This window comes from Sinocyclocheilus grahami, unplaced genomic scaffold (genome assembly GCF_001515645.1).
Source record: "Sinocyclocheilus grahami isolate Dianchi unplaced genomic scaffold, SAMN03320097.WGS_v1.1 scaffold1418.1, whole genome shotgun sequence".
NCBI lineage: Eukaryota > Metazoa > Chordata > Actinopteri > Cypriniformes > Cyprinidae > Sinocyclocheilus > Sinocyclocheilus grahami.
Genome location: NW_015506597.1, coordinates 187,881 through 192,986, shown reverse-complemented (window position 1 = coordinate 192,986; position 5,106 = coordinate 187,881). Strand labels below are relative to the sequence as shown.

The 5,106-nt window shown below is 40.8% G+C and overlaps 1 long non-coding RNA gene and 1 pseudogene across 1 annotated transcript; one reads left to right on the top strand and one right to left on the bottom strand.

Annotated features, from left to right (window-relative positions):
• Window positions 1–538: 538 nt before the first annotated feature.
• LOC107570125 (uncharacterized) lies at window positions 539–1,665 on the top strand. Its single transcript, XR_001606992.1, has 5 exons — window positions 539–625; window positions 845–914; window positions 1,002–1,172; window positions 1,439–1,497; window positions 1,589–1,665. It is a non-coding gene; the product is annotated as an uncharacterized lncRNA (long non-coding RNA).
• A 1,077-nt stretch (window positions 1,666–2,742) lies between these two features.
• Window positions 2,743–4,260, bottom strand: LOC107570124 (putative nuclease HARBI1; annotated as a pseudogene).
• Between the last annotated feature and the right edge of the window lie 846 nt (window positions 4,261–5,106).

Below are 5,106 nucleotides of genomic sequence, written 5' to 3'. Positions count from 1 at the left end.
TGATAAGTCCGTTACTCTTTAGAATTATGATCAATGATGTATTTGGTAGAGTTCCAGAAGATATAGGAAGGTCGCTATTTGCAGATGATGGGGCATTGTGGAAGAGAGGTAGGAATATGGAATTTGCAAGCAGGAAAATACAGGAAGCAATTGATAAAGTGGTTGAGTGGGGATATGATTGGGGGTTTAGGTTTTCTATAGAAAAGACACAGTCAGTCTTTTTGAGCATAGGGCACAGACCAGAATTCTTATAAACTTTTTAAGAGTAACTGGGGTTTTTATAGGATATGAAGAGTTAAAGGAATAGTGAGGAAGGTAAAGTATTATTATTGTTGTTGTTGTTAATGTTATTATAAAGCAGGGCTGGGATGAGGTGTGCATGTGTAGGTATGTATGTGTCGGGATAGAGGTGGGAGAACGGGTGATTTAGTCTGTCAACCTATTTTCTGATCCACACTCCGGAGCAGAAGGTGGCGGTAATGCACCAATACGCTGGATGCCAACCGCCGTAAAAATATAAGAAGAAGAAGAAGAAGAAGACATCCCCCCGTTGTTTTTGACTCCATTCTGACTTCTATCAAATTATCCACTGAGAAATACCGTGAATAACTGACAGAGTAAATGCGTGAGTTTCTTTGTTATATATTTAGTATATAATACATATTTTACATTTTCTTCTAAATATGCTACCCTCTCCCCTTTTATTATAATGCAAAATTGAACATTGATCTTTTTTAATATGTTGTATAACTAGACAAGCATTTACTTTTCCAGCCATTAATTTCTAAATATTACAGTAATGATGTATATTGATTAGTAACATATTGGCTACTTGTTTTATAAGGTGTAATCCTTCTGGAGCCAGAAGAAATCCGTCGCAAGTCAAAATGAAACATAAAAATATTCTCCAAAAGGTAATATTTCAATAACCTGTTTCAGGAGCTATGTATTCAGTGTTTTTTTCCCTTCTTTTTTTAAGAGTATTTATCTGTCCTGTGTAGCTAATAGAAAGAAGGCAGAGGCACGCTTAACTGGTGGGGGCCCACCACCACCTCCCCTCACCCCAGTGGAAGAGTTGGCTCTGTCCCTTAATAAAGGGCGGCCTGTGGTTGACGGCATCAAACACGGAACCTCTTCAGACTGTGCCTCCCACAATAGTGATGTACTGAAATGTAGGTTTACCACAGTAGCAGTTATGATTTATTGTAATTTTTAAGTCCCAAGTAAAAAATTATCTACGCTGACACTTAAAGGCATTTGGAATGCACTTAATGATTGTTTCTCTTGTACATTATGCATGCTTTTTTTTTTTTACTGCTTATGCTGTTTACTGTAATCTTATTTTTAGTACCCTTGCATGCTCTTTATGTCTTTGTGGGTTTTTTATATATATATATATATATATATAGCTAATCTTATTGCTTTGATTGTCTTGCAGTTACTGATGGATGTACAGTATTATTGGACCCTCCTGAAACCACACAGTCTGTCACAGTTGTAAGTAATTATTGTCTGGTACCATTAGGTACGTTTGGATTTTTTAGTTTCTGTTAAACAGACAGAGTATACTTTCATATTTTCACTGTAGGATGTAGATGAAGAGACAATGTCTGCTGTGACAGAAATAGAAAATGATGGAACACCCATAGAGGTATGATGCATATCATATAATGCATTCCCCTCATTTTACACAGAATTAAACAAAATGTGTTTGTCCTTTTACAGAATGTGGCCTTTTACATGAAAATGTGATGTTTATCTGCTTACTCCCAGGGCATCCAAGATGTAGGTGACTTTGTTTCTTCAGTAGAACACAAATTATAATTTTTAACTCCAGCCGTTGCAGTCTGTCAGTCGTATAATGCATGGCAATAGTAACAAAATCTATGAGAGTAAAAAAAAACATGCACAGACAAATCCAAATTAAACCCTGCGGCTCCTGACGACACATTAATGTCCTAAGACACGAAACCATCGGCTTGTGTGAGAAACTGAACAGTATTTATATAATATTTTACCTCTAATACACCACTATGTCCAGCTGTCTTTGTGCGCGCACGGCATCCGGTGCGTGAGGTGTGTACGCGGCTACGCGTTCTGACGTAGTTTACGCAAGCGCCGGAAGTGATCTCTCGCGCGTATACGTCACTCATTGTTTACACAGTGCACAGTCATTGTAGGTACAACGGCTAATCAAAATGGTACTTACTTGCGCTTATCCGGATTGTTCAACCGACTTAAAACTAAAAGATTACTTTCTCTCGCGCGAGCTCATTCGGGAGTGGTGACTTTCCACGTATTCCCAGCTTCTGAGCCTGCTCGCCTGAAGTTATGGTTGATTGCTCTTCGGCTGGATATCAACACACCCGTTAACGTAAACTACGGCATAGCCGCGTACACACCTCACGCACCGGATGCCGTGCGCGCGCACAAAGACAGCTGGACATAGTGGTGTATTAGAGGTAAAATATGATATAAATACTGTTCGGTTTCTCACACAAACTGATCGTTTCGTGTCTTAGGACATCAATGTGTCGTCACGAGCCGCAGGGTTTAATTTGGATTTGTCTGTGCATGTTTTTTTTACTCTCATAGATTTTGTTACCATTGCCATGCATTATACGACTGATAGACTGCAACAGCTGGAGTTAAAAATCATAATTTGTGTTCTACTGAAGAAACAAAGTCACCTACATCTTGGATGCCCTGGGGGTAAGCAGATAAACATCACATTTTCATTTTTGGGTGAACTATCCCTTTAAGAAGGCCCAACTTGAAATAGAAATGCTGGAGCATCGCCTAAAGGTGGGAATTGTATGTGAACACTGATCTGTTAGTTGGTGTTAAATGGTATATAAAGCAATGACTAAAATTCAATTTTTATAAAGCAAAGACATAAACAATGCTTCATTGCAAACCATTCAAATAAAGTGATTTTGACAAATAATGTCTCTTAGCACTCTGCCATCTCTTTGGTCTGCTACATTCATTTGGGGTTCCTCTAGGCTATCTTCATCAAGTGCAGGGGGGTGGCTCTCTCCTCTTATTGTGGCAATGTTGTGAAGGACAACACAAGCAACTGTGATGTCACATGCCCTCTCTGGACTGACCCTCAGCCCACGCAGACGCTGAAACCTTGCCTTCAGGATGCCTATGGTCATCTCGACCTTGGCCGTGTCCTGCTGTGGGCCAGGTTGAACGGTGTCTGTGGTCCAGGCTCAGGTTGAGGATAGGGCGTCATCATAAAAGGCGAACAAGGGTACCCTCTGTCCCCCGGCAAGTAACCACTGAAGTGTCCTATAATGATTTAAGTGTACAAATAAAAATGTAATGAAAAATATAAAAACACTGTGTAGAGCAAAACGTACCCTGTTGGAATTTGTGGCACAACGATGACTCCCTAAAAATTCTGGCATCATGCACAGACCCTGGCCACTTGGTCTCAACATTAGTGATGATGTGGGTTGCATCACATATTACCTAGTTAGTGGGGACAAGTGATGAGTTTAATGCTTTTAACACCGAAAGATTGAGGAGTGAAAAAACAGTTGATACCTGCACATTGATGCTATGGACAGACTTCCCATTAACATAGTCTCCTTCATTGACCGAAGGAGCTTTAATAGGAATGTGGGTGCCATCAATGCACCCAAATCACATTTGGGAACCCTGAAATTTAAAGTTATGTTATTAAAGAATTAAGTCTGTGTGTGTGTGTGTGCAGTATGCTTAGAGCAAGTAATGGTATGTAACTAATATGTCACACAGGTTTATGGCCAGGGAACAGTACAAAAGTGTGTAGAAACCGCTTCAGTGCCAGGCATACTGTACGAACGGCTCTACACACAGTTGCCTTTCCCACATACTCTGTATTGGCCACATTTTATAGAAAACTCCCTGTCGCAAAAAAACGAAGAGCAATGCACAGAATGTGTTCTGTGGTAAGCGCTGACCCGCGGTTCGTCACATTTGATATGTAAGGTTTCAAAAGATTCTTTAAAAAAATTAACGAATCTTTTGAAAAATGGTAACGCTCGTGCAAATATTCATTCGGATATGAAAATACATCGATACATGGCCTTATCACCCTCTCGCGGTGCAAAAAACCTAGTATAATCTGTGCTTCTACATCCACAGGATCGTCATCAAAAGGGCACGCCATGCTGAGTGACCTCTCTGAAACAAACTAACCCTGGAACAGAAGCTGCTCTGAAGCAGGTTATCTTCAGAGAGCAAGTTGCTATGGTTACTTACATACACTGAAAGTAACCTCCGATTTTGGAACCGAAAGCTGAGGTTATCCGATCGCTTATCCTCCAACATACCCGGGTATGTCACATAACCTGCTTTCTGGAATACCCCCCTGATTCTTCTCAGAGATTACTTAGCCCTATACCAAATGGTAATTATCATTGTGGTAATTGTGCTCAGTGCAATAATACATCAAAAACGTCTTTCTTTTGTCATCCAAGAACCGGTAAAAAATATAGAATTAACTCTGTTATTACCTGTGTTTCTACGCATGTTGTTTATTTGATTCGGTGTCTTTGTGGTTTAGCTTATGTTGAAAAAACATCACGTCAACTTAAACAAAGAATTAGGGAACACAAGAGTTCTATCAGGAGAAAAGATATGAACTATCTGTCACGGTTCATGGGTCCGGACGGTCTTTCTGCGTCTTGTCATGTGCTTGTATGTGCGTACGTCACTCGTTAGTGGTTGCAGCTGGTGCTCAATCAGAGCATGCCAGCTGCAACTCGTTAGCGAGCCCTTTATAGGACACTCTGTTCAATGTGTGTTTGTCGGTTCGTTATTCTCATGTTCCTGTCTCCCTGTCAGTTCTCTGTTTCCAGTTCTCGCTCAGTCAGGGTACGGATCTTCAGCCTTCTCCTTGGTTTGGTCCAACGCAGTGGTTGAAGGGATTTCTCCGTGGAGCTCTGATTCCGACCAGGACCCGAGGATTATCTCTTTGTGTCTCCGTTATTGTGATTACTGAATAAACCTTACCTTTGCACTCGCACTTGGATCCTGACTCTTCTCTGCCGTGACAGAACGAACCGACCATACTCATGGATCCAGCGAGTGCGGCAGAGCTCAGAGACTTTT